Source organism: Myotis myotis, unplaced genomic scaffold (genome assembly GCF_014108235.1).
Source record: "Myotis myotis isolate mMyoMyo1 unplaced genomic scaffold, mMyoMyo1.p scaffold_m19_p_2, whole genome shotgun sequence".
Classification (NCBI taxonomy): domain Eukaryota; kingdom Metazoa; phylum Chordata; class Mammalia; order Chiroptera; family Vespertilionidae; genus Myotis; species Myotis myotis.
Genome location: NW_023416324.1, coordinates 122,872,403 through 122,889,663, shown reverse-complemented (window position 1 = coordinate 122,889,663; position 17,261 = coordinate 122,872,403). Strand labels below are relative to the sequence as shown.

The 17,261-nt window shown below is 42.5% G+C and overlaps 1 protein-coding gene and 1 pseudogene across 1 annotated transcript in view; one reads left to right on the top strand and one right to left on the bottom strand.

Annotated features, from left to right (window-relative positions):
* Positions 1–17,261, top strand: part of GBE1 (1,4-alpha-glucan branching enzyme 1) — a 359,283-nt gene that overhangs the window by 293,880 nt on the left and 48,142 nt on the right. The window lies entirely within an intron of this gene.
* On the bottom strand, positions 7,871–8,713 carry LOC118677730 (annotated as a pseudogene).

The window sequence follows — 17,261 nt, the reverse complement described above, 5'->3', positions numbered from 1 at the left end:
ACTACGGCCATGGCTCACCTTCAATTAGGAAGTTTTAATTTCAGACCATCCTGTGTGGTTACTTTAGGTCTATGAGTTTGTAAAGCCGCCACGGAGGCCTCCTCTGGTCTTGTCAGGTTTAGTATGTGGCCCTTTTCTTGTCCACAATATCTAGTTCTTTATAAAATGTGTTTGCATAAAAATAATACCCATTTTCAACTCTGTCTTATTTGTTTTGTTCATTGTTTTACCCTTGGTTTTATTATACTTTTATTACTTATTTTAAATAAAAACTGTGCCAAAAATGGCCTGGAAGTCAAAGTACACATAGGGACAGGAACTATTTGAAATTCTGCCTCCTATTGGCATGGCATTTAGGATAGGAAAACACCCAAGGAGGCATCCAGGACTCTGCGGAAGAGAAACCTGAAGCGCGTTATCTACTCTTCTTATTGGCATCTTCTCCCTGGTGTTGGACATATACTTCTTTTTATCCATCCCCTTTCTACCCCATGGCACTTTTGTCTGTTTTTGTATGGTCTTCAGACAACCAATTTTTCAATCAGAAAGGAAATATTTAGACACTTTATCTTAGTCCCTATGCTTCAAACTGGGTATACAAAAAACAAGGTAGAACTTTCCATGAGCACCATGTAGCCTACTAAGGATACAAGACATAATTTTCTTCTTTCTTCATTTTTTTCTTCCAACGTTTATTTAGTAAATTATTGAGCATGTAGTATATGCCTGCTATTCCATTGGGAAGTAGGGATAATAGATGAAAATATAGGGTGTCTATCCCCAGAATAATAAAGAGACAGGCAAAAAGAAACGAAACACATATAAACTGGACTATTTAATTGCTTTAATAAGAGAAAAAATATGTATCTAAGTGCAAGTGGAAGTACAAGCTGCAGGAGGTTAAAAAGGCCTCATGGAGTCTGAGCAGCTATAACATGAAGAATGACAATAACATTAGCAGGACATGCATGGCATAAAGAGAACATGGGTCAGTAAAAATATTCTTCATTTGTACATTTGACAGTGGAATTGGAAACATACCCTTATAGGTCTTTTTATAGCTCCTTTATTATCTTCCCTAATGCTTGTGCATTCATAATATACTTCCCACTAATGTTGTTCAAATTCAGTACCTAGTGCCAGGTACAATGGAAAGAACACAGACAGATCCAAGTTGAATAACCTTGATATTTTATACCTACAGGACCTTAGAAAGTTGTATTACCTTTCTAATCTATTATCTAAAAGTGGGAATAATTTCCCCTCCTATATTGAAGGGTTTTTGATATTATTATTTGAAATAAATGCTAAAATTCCAACACAAAAATCCATGTATATTGTGTGCTCTCGAGAAATTACTATTGCTTTTATTATTTTAATATAGTTTTATGATTACTTTCCATGTCCTTTATTTAAAACTAGAGGCCCGGTGCACGAAATTCATTCACTGGGGGATGGGTGGGGGGATCCCTCAGCCCGGCCTGTGCCCTCTCACTCTCCCAGTCCAGGAACCTTGGGTGTATGTCCCTCTACCGGCTTAAGCCAGCAGTCAGACATCCCTCTCGCAGTCCCGGGCTCTCGCAGTCCGGGACCCCTCACTCCTTACTATCCACCTACAGAAGAGGTGGGAGAGGCTCCTGCCACCACCTCTGCGCTAGCCAGCCATTAGCCTGGATTCTGGCTGAGCAGCGCTCTCTCTGTGGGAGCACACTGATCACCAGGGGGCAGTTCCTGCATTGAGCATCTGCCTCCTGGTGGTCAGTGCACATCATAGCATCCAGTAGTTCCACAGGTTGTTCCACTGTTTGGTCAATTTGCATATTAGGGTTTTATTACATAGGATGATTTTCATTTTCTTGATTTAAATAAGAGATACATAATTTTTCTTAAATATAATAATGCTAATTCTTTAGTAATTCTTTTTTTATTAAAAATAATTTTTTATTGAGTTGAGCAAAAGAGAGAGAGACATTGATTTGTTGTTCCATTTGTTTATGCATTCATTGGTTGATTCTTTTATGTGCCCCGACCAGAGATCAAACCCCCCAACCTCGGCATGTGGGGACAACATGCTCTAACCAACTGGTCTACTTGACCAGGGCCCTAATTCTTTAGTTTTTAAAATAAGACTGGTTTATAAGTGTGTCTACATTTATGCTACCAAATCTATATATAATATCAAGTTAATTTGATTTTGTATTTATGGGCATTGCTAGTTAAAAGTGTTTCTGTTTGTTTGTTTGTTTGTTTGTTTGGATAACCTTGACCTAAGTATTTCCTTCATCCATGATCCTGTGCCTGGCCAATGGAAACTTACTGCCCGAAGCAATTCTAGTCATGGAGATAAGTAAAGGGATTGAGGCGTTTACCAAGGTATAAGCAGAGTTCAAGTGGAAAATTGTTTTCCAGGCTGCCCAGAGCTCATTTGGCTATTGCCTTAAGGCTTTTTGTGCATAATTTATCAAGGGGAAGATTGAGGGGAACAGGGCAGAATGAGGGTGTCGACCAGCCTTGCTACTACAGCTCTAACCTTCAGCACCATTTCTGGTGCCTTTTCAGCTATCAAGAGGTATGGGAATTAGTCATTTAGGCATTTATCACACTACTATTATCAGTTCTTTGTCTTTACCCTGAGACATCACTGCTGTTGCTCTCTTTTTATTCATCAGTGTCCTCTCTGGTGACTGACTCTCTCATGGTACCTCAGGTTTTAGTTCAACGTGATGTACATTAAGCATTTTATCTGATACGCAGAATACACTTCAGTAGTTTTAAACTTTATAACCTTGTGGTATGGTTGAGCATATGAAATCAGTCATGGAACTCAGAATATAATCTTTGACTTATACCTTTCATAGGAGAAGTGTGTATGAGGGAGGCTCCATGGGAGAACCTAGAGATGAAAGCATTTTATTGTAAAATAATTTTCAGTTTAGAGGAATGGGCATTGAGGCTTTATGTTTTTTTCTTTTTCAATATTCACAGTAGGACTGTCATATATATATATGTATATATATATACACACACACACACATATTTATACATGCATATGTGTGTATATAAGTGCATACATAGATGCACTTAATATCAGCAAATAGTTACCTGAAGCCCATAGCATGGAGGCTATAATAGACTGTATTCATCTTATTTTATTTTTCAATTACAGTTGACATACAATATTAAATTAGTTTCAGGTGTACAACCCAGGGATTAGACATTATATAATGTGATCACTCCAATAAACCTAATACCCACATGATACTAATGACATATACATAGGTATTACAATATTATTGATTATATTTGCTATGCCATATTTTACATCCTTGTTACTATTTTGTAACTGCCAATTTGTACTTCTTAATCCATTCAGCTTTTCACCCCAGCTCCCCAATACTTCTACCATCTGACAACCCTTAATTTGTTCTCTATATCTATGAGTCTGTTTATTTTTGTTTGTTCATTTATTTTATTATTGAGATTCCATATATAAGTGAAATCATCTGTTATTTGTCTTTCTGTAATTTATTTCACTTTGCATAATACCTTCTAGGACTAGGTCCATCCATGTTTTCACAAATGGTAACATTTCATTCATTTTTATGACCGAGTATTATTCCATTGTATATATATACCACAAATTCTTTTTTTTTTTTAATATATTTTATTGATTTTTTACAGAGAGGAAGGGAGAGAGATAGAGAGCTAGAAACATCGATGAGAGAGAAACATCGATCAGCTGCCTCCTGCACATCTCCCACTGGGGATATGCCCGCAACCCAGGTACATGCCCTTGACCGGAATCGAACCTGGGACCCTTCAGTCCGCAGGCCGACGCTCTATCCACTGAGCCAAACCGGTTTCGGCTACCACAAATTCTTTATCCAGTCATTTATTGATGGGCACTTGGGTTGCTTCCATACCTTGGCTATTGGAAATATATATATAAACATATATATAAGCCAAAGCGACCATTACGATTAAATGACCGGAACGACTGGTTGGTTGCTATGATGTGTACTGACCACCAGGAGGCAGACACTCAATGCGGCAGCTATCCCTGGTGGTCAGTGCACTCCCACAGCCAACCCCCTGTGGTCCCTCACCCTGGCCGGCCGGCTCCCATCGACCCCTGATGCTAAATCATTCATAGACGACCTGTTTCTGGGTTGGGTTTGATACATAGCAGAGCAGCTCCCTCACTGTGGTCTATTGAAAGTCAGCTCTCAACACAAGGGTTTGTCTTGCTCCTGCCCTCTCTTTCCCTGGGGGCCGCCCGCCTGCTCCGGTGGTGGTGCAGCACCGAGGCAAGAAGGAGGGGGGAGGTGGGGAACCATGTGGTGGCGGGGCACTGATGGTGGCATCAGTGTCCATTCTCTGTTCCTTCTGCACCTAGTCTAGCGACCGTTGCCTCCTCTCCCAACCCCGCTGGGGCCTTCAGGCCCAGGCTGGGATGGGAAACTGGGGGTGGGTGGTGGCGGACATGGCCCCTTTCCCAGGGGGACAAGGGCTGGCTCCCTCCTCGGGCCAGCAGCCAACCACCCTCGGTCCCTTACCCTAACACCACCACCCCCCCCCCCCTTGCACAAACTCTTGCACTATGCCTCTAGTTGTAAATAATGCTATAGTGAACTTAGGGGTGCATATATTTTTCTAATTAGTGTTTAGATATCTTCAAATATATACCCAGAAGTGGCATTGCTGGGTCATAAGGTAATTTGATTTTTAATTTTTTGAGAAACTTCCATACTGTTTGCATGTGGCTTCACCATTTTGCAGTATCACCAAAAGTGCACGATGGTTCCCTTTTTCCACATCTTTGCCAACAGTTGTTGTTTGTTGATTTATTGATGATAGTCATTCTGGCAGGTATAAGGTGATATCTCCTTGTGGTTTTAATTTTAATTTCTCTGGTGATTAGTGATATTGAGTATTTTTTCATGTCCTCTTTGTAGAAGAGTCTATTCATATCCTCTGTCCAGTTTTTAATTGGATTTTGGTGTGTTGTGTTGTTGTTGTTGTTTTTTGTTTTTGGTGTGTGTGTGTGTGTGTGTGTGTGTGTGTGTGTGTGTGTGTGTTGAGTTACATAGTTCTTTATAAATGTTGAATATTAATCCATTATCATTGGCAAGTATGTTCTTCCATTCAGTGGGTTGTGGTCTCTTTTTGTTGCTTGTTTCATTTGCTATGCAAAAACTTTTCAGTTTGATGTAATCCAATTTGTTTTTTTGTTTGTTTTTGTTTTTTCCCCTTGGCTTTCCCTTTTTCAAGGAGGATATATAAGGAAAAAAAATAGTACTAAGAGCAATGTCCAAGAGTTTACTGCCTATGTTTTCTTCTAGGAGTTTTAGACTTTAACGATAAATCCCGGGTGGCACTGCTGAACTTTGTTCTGCCTGGCTCAGCGAGTGTGCCACCCTTTCTCTCATCTTACAGATCTGATCAATCTCTTTTACTTCTGTGCCTCAAAAGAGATGACATTAGACCTTTAACAGTTGTACAGGGAAACATCCAACTGTAACAAATACTTAAGGAGTCCCTGTTTTGGCATAGTACACTGGAGTGTGCTGTGGAGAATGAAAAAGAAACATTAAGTGTGGCCCCTGCCAAGAGCCATATTGATCAGCATCAAAAGTAGGATGGGGGAGTAAGTTCCAAGTTTATTTTCTAAATAGGGAGATTGTGGGCCCTGAGTTAAAAATATTGTATGGTATGTTCCCACCCTTTGATGGCTGAGTACTCACTAATAGACCTGAGGAAGACTGAAGCATTTAATTTTGAAATAAGGACTTTTTAAAAGTTAGTCTTCAGTATACTAAAGAAGAGATGGAGCTATTTTTTTTATTTTCTCATCAGGATTGTACCTTATTCTCAGATATACATAAATTTGGTGTCAACAAATAGTTACATAACATCCATAGCATGGAAGCTGTGATAGACTTTAATTAATTCCTAGGTAAAATTAGTATGCGTTACAGTTTAGAGGAACAAAATACACAAACCCACTAATCAGAATGTTCAGCTTAACAGAGCTAGGGCTTTTTCCATTAGTTGTATTGTCTCAAATTTCATCACTGTACCAGCTGGCTTCTTGTCAATTTATAGTTTGGAATTTAACATCAAACAGCAAAAAATTAATTACAGGAAAAGAAATCCCAATAGGAATTTTGTGCTCAGAGGTTTTTCACAATTAACCAGACATGAATGGCTGCTATTTACAGAGGAAATGGAAAGGGAGAGAAGAACTTAGTCGAATTTCCTAGAATCATTAATTAACTACAGCAATGTTCGTAACTTTCCTCCCTGTTTCAAAGTTGTTTAGCCAAATTTTTGAGCCTTCGCATTTCTGGAAGCACCCACTTCTGTTACTGTATTGAATGCAGTGAATCATGGCATGAAATGTGAATTTTTGTACAAAATGTCCCAAGTGACAGCTCAGAAGATTAGTCTCCTCCCTTCATTTTGAAATGGGTAGCATTCTGTGCATCACATTAGTGATCATAGTCATAATTTAATGATCAGAGAGACCCTGCGTGCTGGTTGGTGCCAGGGTACATGTAATGCATATTTTGTACTTGAAAGTGTTGTCCAATGACAGTCTTTGCCTCTATGTACTCAAGTCAGTTTAAACTTGACCTTTCTAAACCCTTTATCTGTTGAATAAACCAGCCAAAGGCCTTAAAAATTATTTCCTCAATTTAGGCTTCTACTTTTTTTTTTTCTTCGTTATCATATAGCTTAGAAATTCTTATTTGCAATCCATTCTTAAGTTCCTAACACTCTAATACAGTGAGTGGTTCTTACCCATTATAAGACAGGATGCTTGGAGAGACTGAAGAAATCCTTTCTCCTCAGAATACACAGATTAACATACATGCAACATTTTGCATAAAATGTCAGGGAATCACTAGGAATTCATGAACTGCAGGTTGTATTCATTGAGGAATATACACATATATTGTGTATGTGTGATACATGATATATATTTATATACTAGAGGCCCAGTGCATGAAATTCATGCATGAGTAAGGTCCCTAGGCCTGTCCAGAAATCAGGGCCAATCGGGGCCTTCCAGCTGCTGTCTGGGGCCTTTCTGCACTCAGCACCACCTCCTGGTGGTTAGAGCACGTCCTAGTGAGCAATCGAACTCCTGGTCTCTCAGTCGAACTCCCGAGGGGACACTTTGCATATTAGCCTTTTATATATATACTAGAGGCCCAGTGCACAAAAATTTGTGCACTCGGGTGGGTCCCTCAGCCCGCCTTGTGCCCTCTCGCAATCTGCAATCTGGGGCCCCTTGGGGGCCCCTTCCCCTGGCTGCTGGCACCAGTTTTTCTCTGGCGCCTGGAACCCAGGCCTTCACTCTTCTCCGGGAGGGGCCCGCACAGTGGGTGAGGGGCTTAGCTCTTTTAAAAATACTTCTGAATGTTTGGTAAATAACCCTGTAGGAATCTACTTTCTGAAACATGTTGGTTGTTAAGGGCTGATTTGGGTAATCAACAAAATGTATGTTAAAATCCTAATCCCCAGAACCTCAGAATGTACTTGTATATAGAGATAAGATCTTTAAAGAGGGGATTACATTAAATTGAGGCAGTTCCAGTGGGACCCTTAGCCCATCTCACTGAAGTCCTTATAAGAAGAGGAATTTTGGGGTCCTGCCTCAGCAGGTCCAGGGGTTCCCAAAGGTGTGAACAGAGTCGGCCAAGAAGGAATGACACAGAGGCAGCCTTCAGGTGATCATCATAGCCAGGTTCTCTTTTTATTGTCCTGTTACATCTATATTTATACTATTTGATCCTATAAGCATGCCTCTATAAGCTTTTTTTTTTTTTTGCCGAGGAGAGCATGGGGTCCATTTATTGGGGGGTCAGTCAAAGGGGGAGCTGGCTAGGGTGCGGTAGGGCAGCTACTTGTCTGGTCCCCGAGAAACCCAACTTGAGTCCAGAGCCTCGACCGCTTTGAAGCCAAAGTCTTCCTCCACCTTTATCTGCATGGGGGCCAGCTCCAGAATCAGTGGGACTCCCGCCCAGCCCCCTTCCGGTGGCACTCGCGCCTCTTCCAACCACTGGGCCCCTCGCCAGGGGCTGGGCTGCTGGCTTCTGTGGGCGCTGGAGTCCTCCTGGGCGGGGACAGCCCCTCTTTCTCCGGAGGCTCCTTCTCAGCGTTGCCTGGGGTGGGGGCGTCTGTGCCCTGGCTGCCCTCGTCCTCCAGTAAGATGGTGAACTGGCTGGCCCTGTAGTTGTCGCTGTAGGAGTCCAGCACCCTCATGAGGAACCTCCGCTCCTGCTGGAGTCTCCATGTTATCCTCTATATCTGATGGAGCCTGTTCAGGACCCGCTCCTTCGCCTGCTGGATCTCCCCACAGCACCGATCCAGTGCCTGGTACTTCCTGCGACTGAGTTCCTGTTGGCGCCGCTGTTGCCAGCCTCAGGCTGCCTCCTCCTCTTTGTCTCGCTCCTGGAGGCTGGAGCTACCCAGACCCCCCAGACAGGAACTCCACTTTGGTCTCAAGCTTGCTCTCCAGGATGTGACCACCTTCAGCTGAGGCAGCGCCAGCTTCCAGCCAGGAGGTGCTGAGAACTCCTCAAAGCCCACGGCTGCCATGGACCCCTCTCTCTGCTCCAGCTCCATTTCTCTCTGGCTCCCAGAGCAGAACTTCCAACCTTGCAAGCCTCTAGTTTAAAGCGGCTTGCAAAACTACAGCCCATCCAATTTCACAGCCAGGCAGCCAGGCCCTGGTGCTAAGCCTCCTGGGAGTTGTAGTTCTCTATTTCCGGCTTGCCTCCCTCGCCCCACCCCCACCCCAGTCCCAACTGAAAGGCCCTGCTGGCTGGTCTAACCCTGTGGCCAGGCATCTGAGTCACCTCGGGTCTTTATTCCTGTCCCCAAACCATGCCATCTGACCATGGAGACTCTCCTCTTGGGAGGCCCCTGGGTCTCCTCAGCCCAGGCACTGGATCACGTGCCCCAGCAGCGATACAGCCCTGGCGCCTGGGTCTCCTTCTGGGTCTCCTTCTGGGGCCTGGCTGCATCGTCCCTGGACCAGATCGCGTGCCCCAGCGGCGACACAGCCCCAGTTCCTGGGTCTCCTTCTGGGGCCTGGCTGTGTTGCCCCCGAGTGCCCCAGCTGCGACGCAGCCCCGGGCCCTGGGTCTCCTCAGCCTGGGCACGGAATCGCATGCCCCAAAGGCAACGCAGCCCTGGTGCCTGGGTCACTTCTGGGTCTCCTGCTGGAGCCTGGCCCCGCCTCTGGGTGTTCTCCCATCACTGGTGATAAGTGATCTGAGAAGCCAGGCTGGGCAGGGAAGAGGCAGACATCCACCTCTTCCCTGTCCCACCCAGCTTCTCCGATTACTGGCCCAGGGCCGGCAAAGGTGGCCAGGTTCTCCTATCACAGAAGCCGGCAAAGGTGGCCTGGCTTCTCCGAGCAAAGGCAGCTTGTTTCTCTGGCTCTTGGCTGCCACCTGGGTTTCCGATTGCAGTCAGCAGCAGGTGGCTTCTTCCCTCCTTCCCCTTTCGCCTCCCAGCATTGCACCTATGTATGCAAATTAACTGCCATGTTGGCTGGCAGTTAATTTGCATATCGCCCTGATTAGCCAATGGGAAGGGTAGCGGTCGTACGCCAATTACCATGTTTCTCTTTTATTAGATAGGATATTTAGATAGATAGATAATTTAGAAATATGTACACATATATATGTATAGTTTTACTAGTATATGGTTAAATTAAATACTGATTCAGATCATGTGTCTACTATTCCATCAAGTTGTCTGTACTAAACATATCAATTACTTTTGTTGCCATCACCTGCATACATTTACATTTCTTATTCATCTTTATTAGAGCAGCCCTTAGTTACACGCTTATTTGGGTGGCCATATTTCACTGCACTGTCTCACGTGTGGCCACATTCCCTAAGTAATTTGTAGGCCATAAATGAGAAGAACATTCTTAACTTGTTTTAATGATAGTATTTTTCTTTGTTAGGTTTGTGAGCTGGGAGCTAAATGTAAGATAACTAACAGACATTTTTCACTTTTCACTGTTCAGTCTGAGAATGGTTCACCATTATTCCAAGGTCACTTTGAAAGTCTTTCTGTGTTTTGCTTCCATTTATTTCATGCTTGTGTTTACAGTTTTGCATCACATACGAAATTTAATGTTGCATTCGTCTACATTAAAGTTAATTTGCCCCTTGTCAGCTCATTTACAACAGAGATAACATTCGAAAGCCACTCTGTAGAGTGTTCTGTCTGCATTCACTAATGTAATTTTCCTATCTCTTTCTTTGTTGTATGCAACTTTGTGCATCTTTCAGTTCAAAAGGCCTCCAGGAGAAGGATTTCAGAAAATCTAAATTAGTCTTTAATAGAGATTAATTAATGATTCTCTATAATAGAATAAGGTCCTCATCATATCTTGAAAATATTTTAATAGCTCTTTATTCTAACTTAGAAATTCAATTTTATATTCCATATTATATAAGTATGCTTATTGAAATATTCTTTAAAGTAGTGTCTTTATACTTGCAAAGGATAAATGAAGTAAAACTTAAAATACATGCAAAATCCTAAATTGGATTATGATACCAAACATTTTCCCTGTTTTCATCTTTTTCTTATATTTTCCAATTACTTAATTTGACCTCATACAATTTTTTTTCATAATAGTTAATTTCTAGATATGTTATTGAAAAGATGAATGATTAAAATTGACTTACCTTAGATGGCACTAAAATGAAATCTTAAATATAAATGATGAAAAATGCTTTTAAAATAGTATCTTAAACATATACGTATATTAAGGAATATAATTTGTGTTTTTAAACAGTATTTTCAGTAACACTTTGCTAACTTGTGCCTGTCTCTTCAAATAATTAGGAATGTTCAGTTCTTGGGTAAAGTTTTCTCATGGAATCATATCTATTATTTACCTTTCTTTAAAACTTGTTCAATTAGTTTACATTCAGTATTATTTTGTATTAGTTTCAATAGAGTGGTTAGACAGTCCTGTACTTTATAAAATGTTGCCCCTGTTATTTTCAGTACCCAGCTGGCACCATACATAGTTATTACGGTGTTATTGACTATATTTCCTATGCTGTACTTTACATACCCATGACGATTTTGTAACATCCACTCTACTTCTTAATCCCCTCACCTTTTCAACCCAGGCCAGAGCCCTCCTCCCCTTGGTAATCATCAGTCTATTCTCTGTATCTTTGTTTGTTTCAATTTTGTTTGTTGATTTTGTTCTTTAGATTCCACATATAAATGAAATCATATGGCGTTTGTCTTTCTCTAACTCACTTATTTCACCTATCATAATACCCTCTAGGTCCATCCATGTTGTCACAAATGGTAAAATTGCATTATTTGTTGTGGCTGAGTAATATTCCATTGTATATATGTACCATGCTGTTTACCTTTTGATCAGCTATCTTAGTTATTCAGTTTACCTTAAGGAAATATCAGACAAATGTACATAGATACATTTATAAGACTGGTCACTTTTTATAATACTAAAATATTAGAAAAAAGCCAAAATGACTATCATCACAAGAATGATTAAATAAAATTGCATTATATGCACATAATGAAATATCACCATGGTGATGTATACTTAATGACATCGGAAATACATAAAAATTCAATATAATATATAATATAAGTCCATTTTTGTTCAAAATATGTTGTAGGTAGATGAATAGATAGGTAAATAGGTAGACTAGATAAGTAGGTAGATAGATAGACACATAGATAGATAGATAGATAGATAGATAGATAGATAGATAGATAGATGATAGATAGATAGATGGAAGATAGATAGATGTAGGTATATAGCTATTAGTATAGATATAAGTGAGATAACTATACTTAGCCAAAAAAGAAACAGTAGTGTCTTAGTCCACCTGGGCATCTATAATGAAATTATCATAGATCAGGTAACTTTTAAACAACACAAATTTATTTCTCACAGTTTGGAGGCTGGAAGTCTGAGTTCAAGTGCCAGCATGGCTGAGTGAGAGCCCTCTTCTGTGTTACAGACTTCTAGATTGTATCCTCATGTTGTGGAAGAGGCTAAGGAGAGCACTAATCCCATTCCTAAAGGCTCCATCCTCATGACCTGAGCACCCCCTCAAAGGTCCCACCGCCTAATACCATCACATTGAAGATTAGGATTTCAACATAGGTATCATGGGGGACACTAACATTCAGACCATAGCAACTGGTCATTTGGTAATACTTCAGATACTTTATGGGTATATTTTATTGTGATTTCTAAAAATAATATATCAGTATATTGTGTGCATAATAAAAAATAAAAGAAAATATCCTATCTAATAAAAGACAAAAAGGGAAATTAACTGTACCTCCACTACGCTTCTCATTGGCTAATCAGCAAGATATGCAAATTAACTGCCAACAAAGATGGTGGCCGGCAGCCACACAGCTGAAGTGAGCAGGAGGCTTGCTTGCTCCAGTGATGGTGGAAGCCAAGGTTCCCTGCTTGCCACAGCCTGCTCTAAGCTCCAAAAGCAACAGCTCCAAAAGCAACAAAGTTTCAATTATAGAAGCTAAACAAACCCCAGATACCTGCTTTCAGCCAGCCGCGGCCTCAGAGCTGGGTGCACCAGTGAAGGCAACAGAGTTTCAATTATAGAAGGTAAATAAATCCCAGAATTAAAAAAAGAAGAAGAAAAGGAGAGGCTGGGAGCTTCAGTCACGGGCCACCCTGAAAACGGCCCTCAGCCCCTCACCCAGACTGGCCAGGAACCCCAGTGGGGACCCCCACCCTGAAGGGGGTGTGGCCAGCCTGAAAACAGCCATCAGCTCCTCACCCAGGCTGGCCAGGCACCCAAGCGGGACCCCCACCCTAATCCAGGACACCCTTCAGGGCAAACCAGCCAGCCCCCACCTGTGCATCAGGCCTCTATCCTATATAGTAAAAGGGTAATATGCAAACTGACCCTAACAGCAGAAAGAATGGGAATGACTGGTCACTATGACACACACTGAACACCAGGGGGCAGATGCTCAATGCAGGAGCTGCCCTCTGGTGGTCAGTGTACTCCCACATGGGGGAGCTCTGCTCAGCCACAAGCCAGGCTAATGGCTGCCAGTACAGCGGTGGTGGTGAAAGCCACTCCTGCCTCCTCAGCAGTGCTAAGGATGTCCGACTGCATCTTAGGTCTGCTCCCTGCTGGCAAGTGGACATCCCCCGAGGGCTGCCGGGCTGCCAGAGGGATGTCTGATTGCCAGCTTAGGCCCAATCCCCCAGGGAGCAGGCCTAAGCCAGCAGGTGGTCATCCCCTGAGGGGTCCCAGATTGCAAGAGGGCACAGGCCGGGCTGAGGGACCCCCACCCCCCGAGTGCACAAATTTTGTGCACCGACCTCTAGTAATATTATAATAGTTAATATTAGCATAGAAATTGAGCAGCATATTGTATCTTAAACTCTTCTAAATTATTTTTAAATAATGTATCTATCAGTATATACTTGTACAATAAAAATAATGTATAAAAGAAAAATATGACACTATAATATTTGCCACTATTTTAGTCACATATTGTCATATTGTGTCTTGTGCTCTTCTACTGATTTGCATGCCTTATCTCATGTAATTGTAATTTGCTACTTGTCAATCTTTATTTATGCTATAGATTATATGGACATGAATTTTCATGCCAGAATGATAATGTAGTTTCACATTGGATCAGTTTTTGGATGGAGTCTATGAATAGTTGAGAGTGTATCCAGTGTGTGTGTGTGTGTGTGTGTGTGTGTGTGTGTGTGTGTGTGAGTGTGTGTGTGTGTGTGTGTGTGTGTGTTTCTGGGTAACAGGTACTTTCCTTTTAATCAGATTATAAGATGAATTACTCTTGCCCACAGTAATTTTGCTGAAACTCACCATTCAGTTCTGTACTGATGAAAAAAAACACAAGCAAACAAATAAAAAACTGTGCTTTCAAGAGGGATACTGATGTAGAAGCTAAAGTCTACACTGGAGAAGAATTTATATTTTCACCTCATTAGTCTGAGCAGTTGGAAAAGATGACGGGTATCAAGAGTTGTGACCTGGGTTGCATTTTTAAGAAGGCTGGGAAGAATTAGGAGATAAGGAATCCTGTAGTACCAGCAATGTGTTCTACCCAGCACAGAGCTCTGCTTTTATTTATTTATGTTTTAAATACATTTTTATTGACTTCAGAGAGGAGGAGAGTCAGAGAGAGAGATAGAAACAACAATGATGAAAGAGAATCATTGATCAGCTGCCTCCTACAATTCCCACACTGGGGATGAAGCCTGCAACCTGGGCATGTGCACTGACCAGGAATTGAAACATGACCTTCTAGTTAATAGGTTGATGCTCAACCACTGAGCCATGCTCGCAGGGCAGAGCTTTGCTTTTAGAAGGTGTCTATGCTGTTTAAGTGGAATGTAATCAAATGTATACTGTACAATATATACCATATATAGTCTAATATATATATGTATATATATATATATACACACACTACATGTAGCATATATAATATTATCACCCTATCTAATAATAGAGAAACATGGTAATTAACCGTAACTTCACTACCCTTCCCATTGGCTAATCAGTGAGATATGCAAATTAACTGCCAACCAAGATGGCGGCCCGCAGCCAGGCAGCTGAAAGGAACAGGAGGCTTGCTTGCTCCAGTGAAGGAGGAAGCCAAGGTTCCCTGCCTGCCACTGTCAGCCTCTGAGCTTGCACTCTACAAAACAGTGTTGCAATTATAGAAGCTAAACAAACCCCAGAAACCTGCTTTCAGCCGTCAGAGCTGGAGTGAGCAGGACCACAACAGTGTTTCAATTATAGAACCCAAACTGCTTTCAGCAGCCGAGGTCTCAGAGCTGGAGCCAAGCCTCAGAGCTAAAGCCGACTCTCAGATCCAGTGACAGCCATAGAAGGTAAATAATTCTCAGAATTAAAAAAAGAAAAAGAAAAAAAGGAGAGGTTGGGAGCTTCAGTTACCCGCCAGCCGAAAACAGCCATCATCCCCTCATCCAGGCTGGCCAGGCACCCAAGCAGGACCCCCACCCTGATCCGGGACACCCTTCAGGGCAAACCAGCCGGCCCCGACCCGTGCACCAGGCCTCTATCCTATATAGTAAAAGGGTAATATGCAAATTGACCCTAAGAACAGAAGGACTGGGAATGACTGGTCACTATGAGAAACACTGACCACCAGGAGGTAGGCGCTCAATGCAGGAGCTGCCCTCTGGTGGTCAGGGCGCTCTCACGTGGGAGGAGCTCTGCTCAGCCACAGGCCAGGCTGATGGCTGCCAGTACAGCGTTGGTGGTGCGAGCCTCTCCTGCCTCCTCAGCAGCACTAAGGATGTCCCACTGCAGTTTAGGCCTGCTCCCTGCTGGCAAGTGGACATCCCCAAGGGCTGCTGGGCTGCCAGAGGGATGTCGGATTACCATCTTAGGCCCAATCCCCCGGGGAGAGGGACTAAGCCAGCAGTTGGTCATCCCCTGAGGGGTCCCAGACTGCGAAAGGGCACAGGCTGGGCTGAGGGACCCTCCCCCCCCCCCCGAGTGCACAAATTTTTGTGCACCAGGCCTCTAGTATATAATAAAGAGCTAATATGCTAATTAGACCAGATGGCAGAACGACCTTCCGGAATGACCAGTGGGTGGGGGTTGGGGCCGTGAGGCAGAAATTTGTTTGTGTTATTAAATGCATGAATAAATGTATCATTTTAGAATTTTTGCACTTTAAAGAATGGAATCATGTTTCCTGAAACCTAAGTGAAGAGGAGCAAATTGCTGCCTTTCAAATTTATCCTGGTTACTTGTGTGTCTGCTGGTCAGTTTCCTCCTCATAATGGTGGGAGCCAGGCATGTTAGCTTTAGTATAACTCTTCCTATTGCCTCTTATGTCCTTTGTTCCGGAACCACATCAGTAATGAGAGGAAGTGTGTAGCATCAAAGCTTCCATACCTTGCAAGCTTATAGATGCCAGACCTTGTTCTAAGTGCCTCTAGAACAGCTTAAAAGAGCTTTTATGAAACTTATTATCTGATTTTACAGAGGAGGAAACTGAGTACTGGGGAGATTACATTGCCTAAATTCACTAAAATCACTTAAGTAGCCTTGCTGGAACTAAAGCCCCAGTCTCTGACTTAGAAGCCTGTGTTCACAGGCATCACGCTGTCTAACTGTCCTCACTGAGATATATACACCTCTATGCTGTTGTTCTGTGGCCTCAGCCCTCCTGCTTTCAGAATATTACAGGGCGGCTGATGAAAATACAAATTGCTGCCAAGGACTCGCCTCAAAGGTAGTGGATCAGAATCAATGAGCACGAATATTTTTAATATGCTCTCTAGGAATCTGTATGTTTCCTCTGGAGCATACTAATTGATTGGAAAGCACAGCTCTACACTATCTTATTACTATTCCCAAGGCGTGATGATATCACAAGTTCTTTTTTTGTTTTGTTTTTGTTTTGGTAGCATTTGACTCTGACCACCCTCCTTGAATCTCTTCTTAGCCTTCTGTATTTCTTATGTTCTGCTTCCTCTGCTAACCTTTGTTCCTCTGTCTTCTCTAATCTGTCTCCTTTCTGCCTGCAGTTCCATTAGCTGCTGCCCATGGCCCTTTTCCTCCTGTGGCTGTAACTTCTGTTGATTATTGAGGCCTTACAACATACTCTTGCTCCCCATCCCCAGATCTTACCTGAATTTCAGTACCTTATTTGTAGCAATGTTACTCTAAATCCATGGGTGCCTGTATATTCTTCAGGTCTTAAATTCAGTATGCCAAAAAGTGACCACATTACCTTCTCCCCACACACTCCCACTGTCATCATCTTCCCCCAGAACAACCAGGGCTGTCACAGCTCAGTCTTCTGAGCCCAAAACTTCAAATTGTATTCATACCTCCCTTTTCCTCAACCTCCATTCAGCAGCCAGTCATCCAATCCTGTTGTTTCCACCTCAGAATTGCCACCTGAACCAGTCATTCTATTCTCCATTCTCATTGCAAGCTGTCATCTCTTACCTTATACTTCGGTAGGTTATTTTTTTAAAAATCTTTATTGTTGAAAGTATTATATATGCTCCCTTTTTATTCCCCATTGACCCCTTCTGGCCCAGACCTAACCCCACCCCCACCCTCACCCCAGGCCTTCACCACCCTATTGTCTGTGTCCATGGGTTATGCATGTATGCATGCAAGTTCTTTGGTTGATCTCTTCCCACCCACCCAACCCTG